The following is a 22,627-nucleotide window of genomic DNA, read 5'->3' as shown; positions in this document are numbered from 1 at the left end:
CCGCATTTATTGAAGAGACTTTCCTTTCTCTGTTGTATATTCCTGGCTCCTTTGTTGAAAATTAACTGTCCATAGGTGTATGGGTTTGTTTCTGGGCTATTGATTCTGTTCCACTGATCTGTGTGTCTGTTTTTCTGCCAGTACTATGCTGTTTTGGTTACTATAGCTTTGTAGTATATTTTGAAATCAGGGAGTGTGTGATACCTCCAGCTGTATTCTTTTCTCTCAGAATTGCTTTGGCTATTTGGAGTCTTTTGTTGTTCTGTATAAATTTCAGGATTCTTTGTTCTATTTCTGTGAAAATTGTCATTGGGATTTGATAGGGATTGCATTGAATCTATAGATTGCTTCAGGTAATATAGCTATTTTAACTGTGTTAATTCTTCCAATCCATGAGCATGGAATATTTTTCCATTTCTTTGTGTCTTCTTCAGTTTCATTCAACAATATCTTCTAGTTTTCTGTGAATAAGTCTTTCACCTCCTTGGTTAAATTTATTCCTTTGTGTTGCAATTGTAAAGGGGATTGTATTCTTGATTTCTTGTTCTGCTAGTTTGTTGTTAGTTTATAGAAATGCACCTGATTTTTGTATGTTGATTTTGTACCCTGTGACTTTTTTGTATTTGTTAATTATTTCTAATAGATTTTTTGTGGATTCTTTAGCTTTTTTTTATATATAAAATCATGTCATCTGCCAATAGTGACAGTTTTCTTCTTCCTTCCCAATTTGGATACCTTTTATTTCTTTTTCTTTTCAATATGCTCTGGCTAGGACTTCCAATACTACATTGAATAAGAGTGGCAAGAGTGGGCATCCTTGACTTGTTCCTGTTATTAGAGGGATAGCTTTCAGTTTTTCATCATTCAGTATTGTGTTCACTCTCAGTTTGTCATATATGGTATTTCTTATGTTGAGGTAATTTCCTTCTTTGCCTGTTTTATTGAGAGTTTTTATAACAAATGGATGCTCAACTTTGTTAAATGAGATCATCTCACATGAGATGATCATGTGATTTTTATTCTTCTTCTTTTTATGAATGTGGTGTATCACATTGATTGACTTGCAGATGTTGAACCATCCTTGCATCCCTGAAATAAATCCCACTTGATCATGGTGTATGATCCTTTTAATGTATCATTGTATTCAACTTGCTAATATTTTGTTGAGGATTTTTGCATCTATGTTCATCAGTGATATTGGCCTGTAATTTTCTTTTTTGTGTTGCTCTTGTTTGGTTTTCGTATCATTGTAGTGTTGGTCTTGTAAAATGAGTTAGGAAGCATCCCCTCTTCTTCAATTTTTTGGAAGAATTGGAGAAGGGTAGGTATTAAATATTCTGTTAATGTTTGGTAGAATTCACTAGAGAAATCGTCTGGTCCTGGACTTTTGCTTTTTGGCAGGTTTTTGATTACTGTTTCAATTGCTTCATTAGTGATTGTTCTATTCAGATTCTCTATTTCTTCTTGATTCAGTTTTGAGAGGTTGTATAATTCTAAGAATTTATCCATTTCTTCTAGGTTATCCAATTTGTTGACGTATAGCTTTTCACAGTATTCTCTTATAACCCTTTGTATTTCTGTGGCATCCGTTGCAATTTCTCATCTTTCATTTCTGATTTTATTTATTTGAGGCTTCTCTCTTTTTTTCTTAGTGACTCTAGCTAAGGGTTTCTCAATTTTGTTTATCTTTTCAAAGAAACAGCTCTTAGTTTCATTGATCTTTTCTATTGTCTTTTTTGTCTCTATTTCATTCATTTCCACTCTCACTTTCTTATTTACTTCCTTCTACTGAATTTGGGCTTTGTAGTTCTTTTGGGTGCATTGTTAGATTGTTTATCTGAGATTTTTCTTGATTTTTGAGGTAGGCTTTTATTGCTATATAATTCTCTCTTAGTACTGTTTTTGCTGCATCCCATAGATTTTAGTATGTTTTGTTTTCATTTTCATTTACCACCAAGTATTTTTTTATTTCTCCTTTGATTTCCTTATTGATACAATAGTTGTTCAGTAGCACGTTTAGTCTCCACATATTTGTGATCCTTCCAGTTTTCTTTTTGTAGTTCATTTCTAGTTTCATACCATTGTGGTCAGAAAAGATGCTTGATATGATTTCAATCTTCTTAACTTTATTGAGACTTGTTTTGTTTCTCAAATTCTGATCTATCTTTGAGAATGTTCCATGAGCACTTGAGAAGAATGTGTACTCTGCTGCTTTTGGATGGAATGTTCCATATATATCTGTTATGTCCATTTACTCTAGTGTTTCATTTAAGGCTGATGTTTCCTTGTTGACTTTCTGTCTGGGTGATCTACTCATTGATGGGGTAGTAAGTGGGCATCAAAGTCCCCTACTATTATTGTGTTGCTGTCAATTTCTCCCTATAGGTTTGTTAATAGTTCTTTTATATACTTTGGTACTCCTATGTTAGGTGCATATATATAATAAATGTTATGTCTTCTTGATGGATTGTTCCCTTTATCATTATGTAATATCCACCTTTGTATCTTATTATCTTTTTTGGTTTGAAGTCAATTTTAAGTAATATAAGTATAGCTACACCTGCTTTCATTTGGGTGCAATTTGTTTGGAGTATCATCATCCATCCCTTCACTCCGAGCCTATGTTTGTCTTTAAAGCTGAGATGGGTCTCCTAGAGGGCAGCATTTGTTGGGCCTTTTTCTTTAAATCCATCTAGCCACTCTGTGTCTTTTGATTGGGGAATTCAATCCATTTACATTCATGGTGATTATTGATATATGAGGACTTAATGCTGCCATTTTATCCTTTGTTTTTTGGTTGCTCTGTATTTCATTTCCATTGCTTCTTTTCTCTTGAGTTTCTGTCTGCCATTTCAGTTTAGTGGTTTTCTGTGATGTGTTTCTCAGTTTCTTCTTTTTTTTTGTTTCATGACTCTGCTCTGAATTTTTGTTTTGTGGTTACCATGAGGTTTGTATAAATGATCTCATAGATGAGATTCTCCTTTTTCTGCTGATAGCATCTTATCTTCATTTGCCTATGCATGCTATGTACTTTTCCTTTTCCCCTTCTGTGTTTTTGTTGTAAATTATTCCTTTTTGTATTGTGAGTTCATTACCAAATTGAAGTGGTTATAGTTATTTTTAATGCTTTCTTTCTCTTTAACCTTCATGTTATAATTAAGTGTTTACTAATCTATTCTGATATAGAGTTGAATTTTCTGACCCTGTCTATTTTTCACTTTTCTTAAAGCAGTGTATATCTTTACCTTTCTGTTTCAGGTAAAAGAGCTATTTTTAAAATCTCTTGTAAGGAAGGTCTAGTGGTGATGAACTCTCTTAGCTTTTGTTTGTCTGGGAAAGCCTTTATTTCTCCTTAATATTTGAAAGATAGCTTTGCTGAATAGAGTATTGTTCCTGACAGTTTTTGTTTTTGTTTTTCTGTGAGGAAGGTCAGCCCTGAGCTAACATCCATGCCAATCCTCCCCTTTTTGCTGAGAAAGACTGGCCCTCGGCTAACATCTGTGCCTATCTTCCTCCACTTTATATGGGACACCACCACAGCATTGCCTTACAAGCGGTGCATCGGTGCACGCCTGGGATCCGAACCTGGGCCGCCAGCAGCAGAGCATGTGCACTTAACTGCTATGCCACACGGCTGGCCCCCTTGGCTAGCAGTTTTTATTTTTCAATATTTTGAATATATCATCCCACTCTCTCCTGGCCTGTAGATTCTGCTGAGAAATCTGCTGATAGCCTAATGAGAGTTCTCTTGTACGTTATTGTTTTTTTTCTTGCTGGCTGCCCTTAATATTCTTTCTTTGTCATTGACTTTTGACATAAATGTGTCTTAGAAAATGTCTTTTTGCTTTGAGATAATTAGGTGTTCTATTAGCTTTACATAATTGTATATCCAGTTCTTCCCCCAGGTTTGGAAAGTTCTCAGCTATTATTTATTTATAAATGAGCTCTCTGCTCCCTTTTCCCTCTCTTCTTCTTCTGGGATACTCGTTATCCTTATATTGCTTTTCCTAATTGAGTCAGATATTTCTCATAGAATTTTTCCATTGTTTTTAAATCTTAGTTCTCTCTTCTCTTCCACTTGAATCATTTCTAGATTTCTATCTTTGAACTCACTAATTTCATACCTTCACGTACTCTCACACGGTGTGCTCTACTTCCAATGCTTTTTACTTTATTCTTCATCTTACTTATGCAGTTTTTCAGCTCCAGAATTTCCCTTTGGTTCTTTTTTAGAGTTTCAACCTCTTTGGTGAAGTACTTGATCTGTACATTAATTTTATTCTTGAGCTCATTGAACTCTCTTTCTGAGTTATAGCTCATTGAATTTCTTCACAACGGCTATTTTGAATTTTCTATCAATTAGATTGCAATCTCTGGTGACTTCTATTTGGTTTCTGGAGAATGGTCACTTTCTTTTTGTGATACCATGTTACCATAATTTTTCATGGTTCTTGATGAGTTGTTCCTCTGCTGGTGCATTTGTAATAGCAAACACAATTCTTGTTTAGGTAAGGATTTGTTTGATTCTGAGCTGCTCTGGTCGTATTTGAGAGCCTTCACTTTCCATCCTCCACTGCTTGTGCCAGAGGTGTCATCAGTGCCCTCATTTTGCTTCTTGTGCCTCCAAGGTTGTTGGTGTCTTGCTGCTTCTGGTGTTACTGCAGTCATGGGCTTTGCCACAAGGCTCACTGTGCTGGTGATCACCTCTTCTGCTTCTGGGGTTGCCTGAGTCATGATTTCCCCCACTGTGGTGGGAGGAGGGGTAGGGTGGAGTAGGAGCCTCTGCCATGTTCAGGATTGTTGGGTCTGTAGGTTCCGCTGTCTTGGGGGCGGGGGGCTGGATTTGTAGGTGCTGCTGCAGCTTGGGGGGATGGGGTTGTGGGTTCTATTGCCACTATTACTTGGATCTCTGAGGCCTCATACACTGCTGTGGCTGGGAGGCCACTGTTATGCATGCTGCCTTTGCTGCTGCTCCATTTTTTGGGGGGTGCTGGCATTGCTGCTGCCAAGGGCTTTGGGTTCGTAGGTGTCAATGTTGCTGGGCACACTGGGGTTGCCAGCACAATCAACACCTCCATGGGGGCAGTAGTACCTGTGTTGCAGTTACCATTATGATTCCTGGAGCCTCTAGTTTCAGGTGTGGCTGTGCTTCCTCAAGTCATGGCACCTCAAGTCATGGGGCACCACCACTGCTGCCAGGGGCACCAAAGCCATGGATGCAGCCCCTGCTGCTGGGTCAGAGGTTCTGCCACTAGGGGAAGAGGAGGGAGCTGGGACACAGGGGCTGCCATGGTTTCTGGGGCCTGTGTTCGTGGACATTGCTGCAGTTCCTGGAGCCCCTGGTTGCAGGCATTGCACAGTTCCTGGAACATCCAGTCTTGGGACCTGCTACCACTGCTTCCTGGTTCCACTAGTTCCACAAGGTCCAGTCCACTCACCTATGGGTATATAGATGTATGGATCTCTCAGGCATTCTGGTGTGCTATGTAGATGATCCTTTATTGGTCTATGGATGTCCTACTGCTTGTAACTTAGAGGGCAGAGACAAAGGAGGCAACTCACTCCACCATGAGGCTGATGTCACTGTTCACAACAATACTTTTTAAATGTCAAAAACAACCTGGTGATTTCCATTACTAGGACAAGATGGCTTAGATTGACTTTTTGCTGTTTGTTTCCTCTAAATACGAACGAATATCCTGGAAATAATTCCAGAAACATAAAAGAACTCTGTAAGATGGAAGGAAGCTGGTAAAGTATCTAGGGATGTCAGGACTCAAATAACACCTGGGTAGTTCTCTGGCTTTTGTTTGTTATTTTCATATATCCTGGATGAGTGCTGGAGAAAACTCCCACCTTAAATTGCCAACAGTCAAAGAAAACAAAACAAACAACAAGAAAAACAGAACAAAACAAAACTCACACACACACACACACACACACACACAAACCCTAACAACCAAAACACAAGAAAGCATGGACTTTTTGACCAAGAAATCAGAAGAGGGGAAGGAAAGCAGAGACCTAACCAGAAGACCCATACCTACTGGCCACAGTGACCAGATCTGCCTAGCATCTCTGACCTCACATCCGTACAGTGGGGCCTATCTGCTAGCAGAGCAGCAGCAGCAGCAGCAGATGCAACAGAAGCAACAGAATCTGCATGGATCAGCCCATACCCTGCCCTAAGGCCCCAGCAGTAATGTGCCTGGCAGGCCAACTCAACCCATGTTCCGCATCTATTGGCAATAGGTAGGCCCCTCTACTTACACAGGCCCAATGTCTCTCCATCTTCTACCCAGTGTTGGAGAGGCACATTCCTGGTTCTCCACTCCAGTGGCAAAAATAAATCTAGGCCAGGAATCTCATAGCCCTCTATCCAGGGAGAGAAGACAGTCCAGGTAGATACTTCCCTCCTCCCATGCTACCACTAGAGATCTCAGGGAAAGTCCAATAGCGCTGGATGAAATACTTTCCATCCATCTGGGGGTTCAGTATTGCCTATCTAAGAGTCTTGAAGGTCCAGAGAAGTATTTCCAATTCTGCTGGCTGCACCAGCAAGGAACCAGCAACCAGCCAGAGCTCAAGCAAAACCAGAAGAACAAAGTAGACCAGACTAGCATTGTGAGGGCTCAAAAAACAAAATCGCCATTGGAATTACAGCCCACGAAGGTAGGAAAGAACTTGCGTGCTAAACCTAAAGAAGGTGGCTGCCTGTTACAAGAGAAGATTTAAATATAAGTAAGAGTCTCCTAACATAAGACCTAACATGTCTAGGATCCAGTAAAAAAATCACTGATTATACCAACCACCAGGAAAATCACAATTTGAATACAAAAGACAATCAACTGATGTCAACACAGAAGTAAAGCAGGTATTGTAATCATCTGACAAAGATTTCAAAGTAGTCATCATAAACATGCTTCAGCAATCAATTACAAATTCTCTTGGAAAAAATTAAAAAAAATAGAAATGTCAGTAGAGGAATAGAGGTTATAAAAAAGAACCAAATGGAAGTTATAGAACTGAAAAATACAAAAACCAAAATAAAAAACTTGCCACATGAGCTTGATAATAGATTGGAGATGACAGAAGATAGAATCAATAAATTTGAGAAGACATTAATAGAATTTACTCAATCTGACCTACAGAATCTAGACTGATTAATAAAAAGAAAACTGAACTTAGTCTCAGGGACATGTGGGACAAAACAAAATATCAAATATTTGTAGTATTGGGATGCCAGGGGAAAGGAGAAAGAATGTGGGTCTGAAAAAGTATTCAAAGAAATAATCACTGAAGATTTCCTCAGTTTGGTGAAAAACATAAATTTACAGATACAAGAAGCTGAGTAAAACCCATATAGGATAAACCTAAAGAAACCCACTCTATAACTCATAACAATTAAAGTTCTCAAAATTAAAGACAAAGGAATATATCTTAAAGTCACCCAGAGAAAAATGATGCATTACCTATAGGGGAACACCAACTCAAACGAAAGTAGATTTCCCATTTGAAACCACAAAAAAACAGGAGAAAGGGGCGTGATATTTTTTAAGTGCTGAAAAAAAGAACTGTCAATCCCAAATTCTGTCTGGCAATACTATCCTTCAGGAATGAAGGGGAAATAAAGACGTTCTCAGACAAAGGAACATTAAGAGAATTTGTTGTTAGCAGCTTACCCTTAAAGAACGGATAAAGGAGGTTCTTCAAATAGAAAGAAATGATAAGAGAAGTTTTGGAATTTCAGAATTGAAAAAAGAAAAACCAAATAGGTAAAAATAATGGAAAATATAATGGCTTTTTTTCTCCCCATATGCTTTTAAAATCATACTCGATAGCTGAAGCAAAAATTATGTGGTGCTCAGTGTTTGCAAAGAAAATAATTAAGACAATTAAATTTTGAAAATGAGGAGAAACAGAGACCTAATAGAATTGAAGTTTCAATACTTCACTTGAAGTGGTAAAATATCAATAACAGTTGGTTGTAATAAGTTATGTGTGTATATTATACTATATAGAGCAACCACTAAGATATATACATAGTGATAGTTTCAAAAACACTATAAACAAAAAAGATGGAATTCTACAAAATGTTCATATAATCCAAAGGAAGGGAAGAAAAGAAAAACTGAGGAATGAGAAATAGAGGAAATAGACAGTAAATAAATAAAATCACAGACTTACACACTGCCATATCAATAATTACTTTAAATGTAAATGATCTAAATACACTGATTAAAAGACTAAGACTGGCAGAGTGGATTAAAAGAAATCCATGATCCAACTACACGCTGTCTCAAAGAAATTCACTTTAAACACATCACGAGTAGGCTGAAACTAAAAGAATGGAAAAAGAAAAATCATGTTAACATTAATTCAAAAAAAAAGTAAGAGTAACCATATTAATATCAGATAAAGTAGACTTCAGAGCAAAGAATATTACTAGAGATAAAGACATTACATAATGACAAAAGAATCAGTACATTAAGAAGTTTTATGGACTGAATTGTATTATCCCAAAATTATTACGTTGAAGCCCTCTCCCCCAAGGTGACTGTAATGAGATAAGGCCTTTAAAGAGGTAATTAATGTTAAATGAGCTCATAAGGCTGAGGCCCTAATCCAATGTAACTGGTGTCCTTAAAATAAGAGGAAGAGACACCAGGGACGCACATGTGCAGAGAAAAGGTGATGTGAGGACACAGTGAGAAGGTAACCATTTGCAAGCCAAGGAGAGAGGCTTCAGGAGAAACCAAACCTGCTGTCACCTTGATCTTGGACTTCTAGCCTCCAGAACAGTGAGAAAATAAATTTTTGTTGTTTAAAACATCCAGTCTGTGGTATTTTGTTACGGTGGCTCTAGCAAACTAGTAGAGAAATTAAGTGATCATTAACTTGTATATACCACACAACAGACCTTCAAAGCAGAAACAAAAACTGATGGTGTTAAAAGGTAAAATAGAGAAATGTACAATTATAGTTGGGAACTTCCACCCCTCACTTTCAGTAATTGATAGAATTAATAGACAGAAAGTTAGCAAAGGTATAGAAGAACTAAATAATACTGTTAACCAGCAGGATCAAATTGTCATATATAGAACTTTTCACTCAACAAAATCAGAATATACATTTATTTTAAGTTCCTATGGAATACTCATCAATATAGATCATATCTGTGGTCATAAAACAGATTTCAAAAGACTTAAATAAATTGAGATCATATAAAGTATGTTTTCCAGCCATAACGGAATCAAACTAGAAATCAAAAACAGAAAATAGAAAATCTTAACCCATGTGGTAATTAAAGAATATATTTCTAAATAACTCATGAACCAAAAAGGAAGTCTCAATGGAAACAAAAAATACGTAGAATTAAATGAAAATAATACAATGCATCAAAACATGTGAGATGCATGTAAAGCGATATGAACAGTGAAATTCATAGCATTAAATGCTTCCATTAGACAGAAGAAAGTTTTCAAATAAATAATCTAAGTTTCTATTTTAAGAACTAGAAAAAGGAGAGCAAAATAAACCTAAAGCTAGTAGAATAAAAAAATAATTAATAAAATGAGAGCAGAAATCAATGAAATTAAAATAGGAAAACAATAAGATCAATGAAACAAAAGCTGATTATTCAAAAATATCAATAAAATTGATAAACCCCTAGCAAGACTGACAAAGACAAAAAGAGAAGACACAAATTAGCAATATCAGAAATGAAACAGGGATATCACTACAGATACTTCAGTTATTCAAATAGTAATAAGGGAAACCTATAAACAATTTTATAGTCACAAATTTGACAACTTAGAAGAAATGAACTGATTCCTCAAAAACTGCAAAATACGAAAACTGAACCAACATTAAATTTCTAATTAAAATGTTTCCCAGGGGCTGGCCCGGTGGCTCAAGCGATTAAGTGCGCACGCTCCACTGCGGTGGCCTGGGGTTCACCGGTTCGGATCCCAGGCTCGCACTGATGCACCGCTTGGCAAGCCATGATGTGGCAGTGTCCCATATAAAGTGGAGGAAGATGGGCACGGATGTTAGCACAGGGCCAGTCTTCCTCCGCAAAAAAAAAGAGGAGGATTGGCAGATATTACCACAGGGCTGATATTTCTCACACACACAATAAAATAAAATAAAATAAAAGTTTCCCAGAAAGAAATCTCCAGCCCCAGATGGCTTCACTGTTGAATTTTACTAAACATTTAAAGAAGAATTAACACCAACTTTCTACAATCTTCCCTAGAAAGCAGAAGACAAGAGAACACGTCCCAGCTCCTTTCATGAGACAAGTATTATCTTGATACCAAAGCAGAGACAGTACAAAAAAACAGAAAATAAAAAAGAAAAAGAAAGGAAAACTACAGACCAAAATCTCTCATTCTCTTATGAACTTGGATCCAAAAATTATTAACAAAATATTAGCAAATCAAGTCAAAGTGTAAAAAGAATTCTACACTATGACCAAGAATTCTATTTTACACTGTTTTTTTTCATGTATGCTAAACTGTTTCACTATTTGAAAATTAATCAATGTAATCTAGCTTATGAACAGGCTAAAGAAGAAAATGCATATGATTATATTAATTGATACAGAAAAATATTTGATGAAATTCAACACCCAATCATGATAAAAACTCTCAGCAAACTAGGAATAGAAGGGAACTTCCTTAACTTGATACAGGGCATTTCATAAAACATCTACAGCTAACATCATACTTAATTGTAAAAGACTAAATATTTTCTCCCTAAGATCAGGGATGAGGTGTGAATGTCACCTCTCACCATACTTATTCAAAATAGCACCAAAAGTTCTAGACATTGAATCAGGTCAAGAAAAAGAGACAAAAATCATACATGTTGGAAAAGAAGAAATCAAACTGTCCCTATTTGCAGAGAGCATGATTGTCTATGTAGAAAATCCCAAGGAATCTATAAAAAAACAAAAACAAAAACCTCCTGGAACTAAATAGTGAGCTTACCAAGGTTGCAAGATACAAGATCAACATATAAAAATCAATCTCACTTCTATATACCAAAAATGATCACGTAGAAACCAAATTAAATATAATATCATTTTCATCATTCAAAAGAAAATAAAATAGGTAAAAACCTAAAGAAAACTTGTACAGGGTGTGTATGCTGAAAATTACAAAAATCTTATGAAAGAAATCAAAGACCTAAGTAAACGAAGAGACATCCTGTGTTCATGGATTGGAAGACTCAATATAGTAAAGATGTTAATTTTCCCCAAATTGATCTATGGAATTAATACAATTCTCACCAAGATTTCCACAATATTTTTTGTAGACACAAATAAGCTTATTATAACATTCATGTGGAAACACAGTGGCCATAGAATATTTAAAACAATGTTGACCAAAAAAAAAAAAAAAAGGTAAGGTGGGAGTAACCACCCTACCCATTATTAAGGCTTACTATACAACTATAATAACCAAGAGTATGGAATTGGCACAGGATAGATACATTGATCAAAGGGACAGAACAGAGAACCCAGAAATAGATCCACACAAACATGCTCAACTGATTTTTTGACAAAGTTTCAAAAGCAGATTAATGGAGCGAAGATAGCCTTTTCAACAAATTGTGTTGAAGTAATTAGATATCTATAGGCAAAATATGAACCTCAAACTAATCCACACATACCTTACACGAAAATATATTAATAAACTAAAATGTAAAATTATAAAACATTTAGAAAAAATCATAGGATAAAATATTTAAAATCTAGGGCGAGGCAAAAATTCTTAGATTTGACACCAAAGTGACAATCCTTAGAAGGAAAAATGGATAGATAGTACCTCATTAAAAGTAAAAATTTTTGCTCTTCAAAAGACCTTGTTATGAATATGAAAAGACAACCTACAAACTGGGAGAAAATATTTGCAAACTGTATATCTGACAAAGGACTCATATCTAAGATATAATGAACTCTCGAAATTCAAAAGTAAAAAACAAAAAAACAAACCACTACCCCCCAAATCAATCCAATTTGAAAAATGAGTAAAAGATATAAACATACATTTCACCAAAGTAGATATACAGATGACAAATAAGCACATAAAAGATCATTAAAACACATAAAAAAGTCAACATAATAAGCCATCAAGTAAGTGCCAGTTAAAACCACAGTGAGTATTGCTACATCAGAAAGGCTAAAATAAAAAAATAGTGACAACACTAAATGCTAGTGATGATGTGATGACACTGGATTACTTACACATTGCTGATAGGCATGGAAAATGATACAGTCACTCTGGAAAACAGTTTTGTAGTTTCTTATAAACTACCATATGACCCAGAAATTGCATTATTGAGCTTTTATCTCAGAAAAACAAGAACTTTATGTTCATGCAAAACCTGTACATAAATGTTTATAGCAGCTTTATTCATAATAGCCAGAAACTGGAAACAACTCAGATATCCACCAAATGTGTAAAAATGGTTAAAAAAAGTGTAGCATATCAATACTACATAAGACTACTCTGCAATATAAAGGAATGGACTGCTGATACACAGAACAGCTTGGATGAATCTCCAGGGAATTGCACTGAGTGAAAAAAGTTAATCAAAAAGGTCACATACTGTACAGTTTAACTTATAAAATATTCTTGCAATGACAAAATTATAGAAATGGAGGACAGATTAGTGGCTCTAAGAGGTCAGGAACAAGAAATGTGGAGGGTTGATGGTGGCTATAAATGGGCAACAGGGGCCCAGCCCAGTGTCCCAAGTGGTTAAGAGTGCACTCCGCTGTGCTGGCCCAGGGTTCGCCAGTTCGGATCCCGGGCGCACTCCGACACACCGCTTGGCAAGCCATGCTGTGGCGGCATCCCATATAAAGTGGAGGAAGATGGGCACGGGTGTTAGCCCAGGGCCAGTCTTCCTCAGCAAAAAAAGAGGAGGATTGGTAGATGTTAGCTGATCTTCCTCACAAAAGGAAAAAAACAAGGGCAACAGGAGGGACCCCTGTGTTGATGGAAATATCCTGCATCTTAACTGTACCAATGTCAATATTCTGTTTGTGACATTGTACTAAATGTATATTGTATTGCAAGATGTTACCACTGTAGGAAACTGGGTAAGATGTATAAGAGATATCTGTTATTATTCCTTACAAGTGCCTGTCAGTCTACGATAATCTCTCAAAAGTTTAATAAAACAAAACAACCTTGTGAGAGACATAAATCAAGTGTTATTTTTCCTTTTATATTTTTGAGGAAAATGTTCAGAGAGTCAGATTATTTTTCTGAATTCATGCAGCTAGTCTATATCAGAATTGGGACTAACACAGGTTTTCTTAGATGTACTTCAGCAGTATTTTGTCTCAACCAGTCCATGCCAGCACTAATTTCCTATGATGCAAGGCCTAAAATTCAGGCCCAATATATGTGCTACCTAGACAAACGGGGGCCTCAAATGGCCTAGCCCCAAGTTCCCCTCCGCATTCTGTTTCCATGGATAAGATCCCCTAGCCAACAACCCTCCTTATCAAACTGATCATGTGCAGTTCCTGCTTATCCATGAGAAGCAGATTTTAGTTTCTTGCCAGCGGCAGAACTATTCCAAGACGCCAATAACAGTCTCCCATGGGAACTAGAGGGCACCCCATCCTCCTGATACTACAATGCCTGCCTCCTACAGCCCCTGGATGTTCACTCTGTTCCGGGGTACAACTCTTGTGTGGTCCTGCCTCCCACCTGCGCCCCACTCTCCACCCCTCACACTAATTAAAAAGTAAGTAGAGCAAATTGCTATGGTGAGATTTAATTGCATTCGTGGATTTCCTGACGAGTTTTGTTGCAATGCAGTCATGTAAACAGATGGAAAAGGCTTTAAGTTTCAAGTTCTTTATAGACTTCACATGTCTGAGTCCTCTAGTATATATACTATTGGAATCCAAATAAAAATATATTATCATCATTTCATGAAACACAAAATGATAGCTCTGGATAATTCCTGCTGGGGGATGGGCAGCAATAGTTAAAAAAGAATCTAAAATAGCATCAGGCATTGAATTTTGAGGTTGTACCCAGGACCACAATTGTGTTTATGAAGAAAGTAATATTACAATGACAAGCAATTTAATGCTTGATTTATAACTTATAATAGTCTCTCAAGAACAATATTTTAATGGTACATAGTTTTTTCTTATATCGTCTGGTTTATAACTTAAAACATGATCAAATATTAATGTATTGAGGAAAGTATTAATACATCTTTCATTTAAAAACTAGATGATTGGTATGCAAACTGAATGGAAGCGTTACAGAAAATATATATAAATGCTCTAGACCAACTCACAGTGACAGCTGTGGTAAAGTCATACAGTGTCTAGGTTTTCTAAATAACATTGAATTTAATTCAATGGATTAAAAATAATTCTGATATCTTGAGTGAAATAAAGTTGCAGTAATTTCACCATTTTATGTAAATATAGGATGTGGTAAGCAAATGATAAGTAGAAGAATTTTTCCTGTGCAACAGGAAACTCATACTGATTTGAAGGAAAATAAACCACATATAAATGTGAAAATGACTAAATTATTTGCCTGTAAAATTCTAAGTGTTTTGAACAGCTGAAAATACTCAAAGTGTTTTAAAAATAAAACTAGCACCTAATATTGTGGACATTTTTCTCTGAGGAAATATTTAATGGAAACTACACTGAAATTTACTCAAGGAAATTATTCCAATTTTGTGTTTATGATAGTTGAAATCTGAAATTGATAAATATCACTTTTTTTCTGCCTACCTTCAGGCAGAACTTTGCATTATTACTCTTCTTATTTGATTTATTTTTCTTTTGTTAAAACCGTAGTAGTGGAGAGCTGCCAAGAGATACTTCTGGTATTTAGAGGTCTTTTAGTTTAATGATGTGTTTCATTACATAAAATAAATAAATAAATGAATTTGGATTGTCATTCACTTTGATTTCATTCTACTCTAAGAAATATTAAGTTTGTCTCTCACTGTCATTCTTCTAACATTTCTGTGTATAGATTATTTCTTTGGTGAGGAAGATTGTCCCTGAGCTAACATCTGTTGCCAGTCTTTCTCTTTTTGCTTGAGGAAGATTGTCCCTGAGCTAACGTCTCTTCCAGTCTTCCTCTATTTTGTATGCATGATGCCGCCACAACATGGCTTGATGAGCGGTGTATAGGTCTGCGTCCAGGATCTGAACCCACAAACCCTGGGCCACCAAAGCGAAGCGCATGAACTTAAGCACTACCCCACTGGGATCACCCCATATGTATACAGTTTTAACACTGGACGAGTCTGTACATTCAGCTATTTAGGGCTAGTTTCTGAGAGCAGCAAAGTGAAAAACAACAGCAGAAACTTAGAAGGTTTTACAAATATATATAGAAGCTTGAATGATTCATATTTGAGAAAATTATTGGTAGTCACAAAACACTTTGGTGGGCAACCAGAAAAATATACAAACTGATAAATATTTTTCTAAGATTCAAACATTTCAGAACAGATATGTTCTAGTCATTTTCTTATCTTGAAAACATTTGTTCTGAAATGTTTAAGATTATTATGACCTATTCTTTGCTTAGTTGACCAACTCACCTAAATGATAAGATATTTTTCAAGTTTAGATGGATTAAAGAATGAATTCTATGGACTTCTGAGGTCTTCTCCAGAAGTATCAAGGACATTGACTTCTTTTTACGACCAGGAATTACATATTATAGTTCAGTGGCTACATGGTCATTTGAATGACTATACTTAGAATCATATTCCCAGGCATTAAAGTTCTGATATATTTGTACTGGGGAAAAATTGGAGAAAAAGATAATAAAGTGAGAAAAATTTCCTTATTTGGTATATTGCTGGCAACTGTTAAGTGTCCAGGAAATTATGTTTTAATGCCTTAAGAATTGCCTAGCAAATGGACCAATATGCTTACTGTATTAGCACAAACAATAAAAAGAAAAAGCATAAAATTCCAAATCATAATTTGACCCAAGAATCTTTGTAAAGGCTGGCCCTGTGGTGTAGTGGTTAAGTTCATGTGCTCTGTTTCAGTGGCCCGGGTTTGCGGGTTTGGATCCTGAGCACAGACCTAAACCACTCATCAGCCATGCTGTGGCAGCAACCCACATAAAAAGTAGAGGAAGCTTGGCACAGATGTTATCTCATGGCTAATTTTCCTCAAGCAAAAAAAAAAAAAAGAGGACAATTGGCAACAGACGTTAGTTCAGGGTGAATCTTCCTCAGCAAAAAAAAAAAAGAAAAAAGAATCTTTATAAATGACTAAATGTTGTAGGAGAGAAAGAGAATTCCTCTACTCTCTAGGTCCTTCTGGGTGGGCTATGAATTAAATTCACATGAGACAGAATAACAGGAGCAAGTCAAACAAAGCTTTATAACAGGCATACATGGGAGAAAACCAGGAAAATGGGTGACTCAGCCATCTGGCCGACATTGTCACCTTAAATAGCATCTTCATCTAAAGACAAAGGAGGATGTTGGGGGTAGTGGTTTGGGGCTTCAAAGGGGAGGAAGACAATTCACATGGAGATGGAAATGCAAATGTTTGGTAGACAACTTTGATAAGAATGGGCTTAGCAAGGACCCTCACAGTCTACGGATACCCAGAGTTATCTATGGTGATGGCTTGTCCTGGGCACAGGCCTCTTATCTTAAATTCTTTTAGGCAGTTGGGGGAAGGCCAAAGTTTCTTTCAGAGTCTTTTGTTCTTAAAAATAATCAAGCCAAGGCAAAGAGACACATTTTGGGGTGACCAATTCTGAGCCCCCACAATGTCAATTTGGCATCTTATTTTCTTAATACAGTACTCTTTAAATCATCAATTCTTATTGCATAATGAATATTTTGGCATTAATTTTGTCTAAGTTAAACAGTATTTTACATTTAAATTTATATAAAGCTTAATCTTCCTTATGGATTTAAAATAAAAATCTTGATGAAGTAAAACATTTATAGTTATATTTTTTCTATTTGGATGGTTCTTCTGTATAATGTTATTCTGAGTTGAATAAATAGTGTTTATACTCCATTTCCACTCAAAGATGATAACTAGGCCTTTGGTGATATTATTTGCTTGTAAAAAATTTAATCTTAGATTGATGGAATATACATTCTAAGTGTATAATTCTGCCTTTGTAGCTGGTATTTGTTCTCATGGAATATATTCATTCTATCATTTAAATAGCTTTTATAGTTCTATATGCTGGTTATTAAAGAGGAAGATTGGTCCTGAGCTGATCAACATGTTTATAACTGTTAATATGTTATTCTTATGGCTTTTTCTCAATTTATAAATATTCTATCTAAACAATACTTTACTTACATTTCTTGTACCAAGTATTATTTAAAAATAACTTCACTAATCTAGTAATAGAATCAAATTATGGCCTATAGTTAACCCCTAAGTATCTCATAAATTATCGTCAGTTTTTTCAGATTGTTTATAGCAAGAAGTCATGGCTTAAATAACCAAAAAGATAAATAAGGTTTGCTTTACTGCTTAATGTCCACAGTATCCTGTAAACAAGCTCTATAGTTTTCCAGAATTTTTACTTTAAAAGTAATAAATATAAGATTAAATCGTATTTCAAATGCATTATATTTGCATGCAAACACAATATATGACAAAATATCTACATGGCTTTGAGTTTTAAATTGATTTAATGTTTCTGAATACATAGATTCTAGGAGAGTTAGGTATAAGAACATTTTCCCCACAACTTTTAATTATGTTTTTCCTTATAAGCAAACTTATATGTGCACTCAATGTTAAAAAGATTTAGAGTTAGAGTCCTGTAAGAAGTTCTTCACTCCCCCCTCACCTACTGCTGATTTACAAAAATAACCACGTCCAGCTGGTTTAGCTGTTTTGTTTCTTTTTTTCCTTCATTTCTCTAAATAATAAGTGCGAGCTTCTGTGTGTTGGTTATTCAGTAGGAGGCATTATCTAGTCACCTTCCACAGTGAAACCTCACAGCCAAGTACTAACCAAGTACCTGTATTCACACAATCTTGTACATTTGTACCATGATTTAGTTTTTTATTAAATCAATACTCAGATCAATATGTATACAGTGTCTTCAACAATGCTATAAAGTTGGTGATTATTTTTGCTTTCTTGTGCAATATTTTTGTTTGCTTTGGTGTTAGTAATTGCCTTGTAAATTTTTTCCCTTAGTTTTCTATGTACTTATCATTAATTCAACACCGAACTCATAGCTCACTTTGTAAATCTCACCTCAATATGTGCACAGATGTCAAGTATTCTATCAATTTCATTTTCTTGATGAAGTCTTTCCTGGATATGCTCCAATCTGCACCTTTTTTTACCTGGTGTACAATTGCCATCCTGGAATCTCCTGTCACCACTTTTACTGAGCAAGCTCACCGTTAACACTTGACAGGCACAGGGCAAGAATACAAATAGGGGCACTCTGGTCTATATTTTATCGCATTTCTCTTCCCACCCTGGCTCCAGGGAACAGACTCAAAGAAGGAGCAAAGAAGCCATCCAGGCCCTGGTGTGAGTGAAACACCATTTTAAATTTTTATTTATTTTATTATTATTTTTTTTTCCCCCAAAGCCCCAATAGATAGTTGTATGTCATAGTCGCACAGCCTTCTAGTTGCTGTATGTGGGACGCGGCCGCATCGTGGCCAGAGAAGCGGTGCGTCGGTGCGCGCCCAGGATCTGAACCCAGGCCACCAGCAGCAGAGCGCACGCACTTAACCGCTAAGCCACGGGGCAGGCCCGGAACACTATTTGAGATGGGCGTTTCTTCCAGTGTCCTACCTAGAGCATATTGGCTGCAGTGTTCCCTTTCTTGGAGCCGAGTATGGGAAGACGCTGTGTGTTTCGGATTCAGTGTTTTAGAGCTTACTTTGGTGCAGTCTACTTGCAACTGTGTCTGATGTCTCAACACTAGAGATTTATTTTTTCCTCTCTAGTTTTCTGTTGGGATGAAGAAAAGTACAGTTACCTATTTCTCAGAGTGGGAGAGAAGATCTAAGAGTTTGCATCTTAAATAGTTGTCTATCCAGTTCTGTTTTTAGAATGATCTGAAATCTTACTGTCAGAGGTGCTAAGTACCAACAATTCCATAGCCTTTGAGGGTTTTATGGTATAAATTTATCTGAATCTTGCATTTCCATTATTGTCTTGGGACAATAACATAATAGTAATAATGTTACCTTATACTACTTTCTCTCTGCTCCAACCATGGTGAATTTCTCTCAATTCATGAAACAGCTTCTTCAAGTTTCCTTTCAGCTTTCACACACGCATTTCTCTCTGTTTGAGTCTCTCCCTCCGTATATCAACCACTCACTGATCCCTCCCCAGTTTTCTTAGGTAAATCCTCCCTGCGCCCCCAGATTCATGAGGCCCTCCCACTGCATCTTCCAATAACCCCATGACTCCTTTTTGGCAGAACTTGGCATACTTGTCATTCTGTACTTAATTATCTATAATTATTTGCTTATTGTCTCTCCCCCCAAGGTCTATATTACTACAATGCCAAGAGCCATGTTTGCTTTCCTAACCACCATCTTTCTAAATCGTAACTCAGTATTTGTATTAATTTCCTGTGGCTGCTGTAACAAGCCGGATTTCTTGCCATAAGAGAATTTTGTTTTCTCAATTTTGGAGGCCAGCAGTCCAAAATCCAGCAGGGCCATGCTCCCTTTAGGACCTCTTGGGGAGAATCAGTTCTTTCCCTCTTCCAGCTTCTGGTGGCTGCCCCAACATTCTTGGGCATGTGGAGGCATCATTCTGATCTTTGCTTCTGTGTTCACATTGCCTCCTCCTCTTCTGTCCCTCTAATCTCCCTCTACCTCACTTAGATAAGGGTACTAGTCATTGGATTTAGGGCACACCAGGATAATTCATGATGATCTCCTCATCTCATGATCCATAACTTAATTACATCTGCAAAGATCCTTTTTCTAAGTAAGATAACATTCACGAATTCCAAGATCAGGACATGGACATATTTTGGGGGGGGGGGGCAGCATTCAACCCACTACAGTGCTTAATCTTAGATGTGTGGTCCTAACATATTTTTTGAGAAACATTCCAAGTTTCTTCTAAATGTCAATAAATTTTCAGTTGTATTATATTTTTATCTTGAAAAATATTAAAGATAAAGAAAGTCAGTAGTTCATCATTTTTTTGCCACTTGGGTTTCTTCCTAGGACAGCTCACACCACTTTAGAGCAAAGCAAGTTTCCCTTAGAGAAAAAAACAGAGCAAGAGTGTGTCCAAGACAACACTGGCAGGATCAAGGAGATCATTCAGGAGGCTATTGCTATAATTATCAGGGTAGACCAGAGATGATGTTAGCTTGACCCAGGGGATAGCAGCGGAGGTGGCAAGACTTTGCGGAACATGAGAAAAAAATTTTAAGAGAGTGTCAACACAATTTCTTGATGGATAAGACTTCGGTATAAAAGAAGAGAATATTATGAAAGCAGTAATGCAGTGTATTTCTCCCCAAACAACTATACTCTGTGAGCAAGAACAATTTCACTTTTCTCTCCCACTTTATTTCCAATACCTATAAAGTGCTCAATAATATGAATAAATGAGTGAATCAATGGATAATTTGATCAATCTAACAAAATTAAACAGATGTGGAAGTATATCAAATGAAACCTAGATATTCTATAATGCTACAAAGAAAAATATTGATCAGGTATATTATAGTATTTGGTGGCAAGGACTTTAATATAATAAAATGTCAGAAAGTTTTCAGAAACTATTTAACTGATGGAGTAGTGTGGTGATAGGGACTGGTAATGTGAGTACATAAAGCATTTGTATTCAGGCTAAAGTGAACAGCAATGATAACAATAAATTTCCTGAGAAGGAAAGTTCTTCAGAATCACTTTGATTCAACATATCTTATTTAAACAATTAAAACTCATAAGTAGGGTTTGTTATTCTGACAGGTTTGTGCAGTTAATCCAATATTTTAAATTTAAATTAGGAAATTTACAAATCTATGAAGCAATACTAAATGGCAAGTTTTGTTTTCTCCACATGTAGATTGGTAAATTACCACATTAATTTGAGTTGTTACAATTTTTGATAAAGCAAATGCTAGCTTCCCATTGTAGGTAGTGTGGTGGTTAGTTTTTTGTGTCAACTTGGCTATGCTATAGCACACAGTTGTTTAATCAGACATTAATCTAGGTATTGCTTTAAAGGTATTTTGTAGATATGGTTAACATCTGCAGTCAATTGACTTTAAGTAAAGGGAATTACCCCCCATATTGTGGGTGGGCCTCTCTAATCAGTTGAAGACCTACCAGTGAAATCTGAGGTTTGCTGGAGAAGAAATTCTGCCTCAAGACTGCAGCAGTAACTCTTAGCTGAGTTTTCAGCCTGTGAGCCTGCCCTACAGATTGTGCACTTTCCAGCCCCCACAATCACGTGAGCCAATTCCTTAAAAAAAATAAATCTATATCTATGCAGATGTAGATAGCTATAGGTATACCTATAGCTACGTCTATATCTACCTATATCTACATATCTCATATTCTGTTTCTCTACATTTTTTTTAAACATTGGTTTTTATCAGTGGTGATTATGAAAAAAAATGCTAGGGATATTTGCCAGCAGCCTACGATGGGATAGTAACCACAGGGCAGTTAAATTTGAATGTCTGATGAAAATGAGAAAACCAAAGAAAATCATTAGCAAATTCTTGGTGAGATGGTGCCAAGCTCAAGCTCTAGACTCAGACAGCCTCTGTCTAAATTCTGGTCGCCAATTATAGGGGCTCTGGGCAAACTACTGACTTCTCAGAATTCCAGTTTCCCATCTGCATAATGACATTATTAATGATTCCTACCTCATGGAGTGTTACGAAGATTTCATGAGGTCCTGGATGTAAAATGTTAGCACAATATCTTGAATATAGAGAATATATAATAAATTTAGTGGTAATTATTATTTCTCAGTTTTAGAATGGGGAATTATGCCAATTGTAGGCACAAAGAGAAATAAAAAGATAAAAATCTGCTTAAAAATATCTTATTGATACCTGAAGGGGGGAAATAAATGGCAGAAATTTGTATGAAACTATTCTATTTCTAATTGATAAAGATATATTCTTAGGAGAGAAAGAAAGCTATCTTTTAAAATAAAAAGTATGCCTCAAATGAGGAAAACATCAAAATCCAAATTTACGGCAAGTCAGGTGCAAAATACAAATTGAAGAATAAAAAATAAATTTAAGAAATACTCTCTAAAGAACTCTGAAGGCAATAATCAAAGAAAAATGGTCAAATAAAATATCCGAGGTACCTTTGCTTTCAGCTGACTTTCCATTACAAGTATGTGTTTTTTTGAGGAGAGTAACAATCTTGCCAAGAAAATAACATAAATCTGTGGTTTTCTCTCTAACCGGGGTCGTTCACCATTACGAGAGTTTGCGCTTCCTTTTCGACAGTCTTCAAACATGTCGGGTAAGGAGAGTATACGTAGTTACGAGGGTGGACGTGAGGATGGTCTGGTCTTGTATAGAACAAAAAAATATGGCTTTAGACAATGAGGGAGAGGGAGCTGCAAATAAATAAATTCCTCGTG

This window comes from Ceratotherium simum, chromosome 19 (assembly GCF_057802395.1).
Source record: "Ceratotherium simum simum isolate JZ-2026a chromosome 19, ASM5780239v1, whole genome shotgun sequence".
Lineage (NCBI taxonomy): Eukaryota > Metazoa > Chordata > Mammalia > Perissodactyla > Rhinocerotidae > Ceratotherium > Ceratotherium simum.
This window is presented reverse-complemented; position numbering follows the sequence as displayed.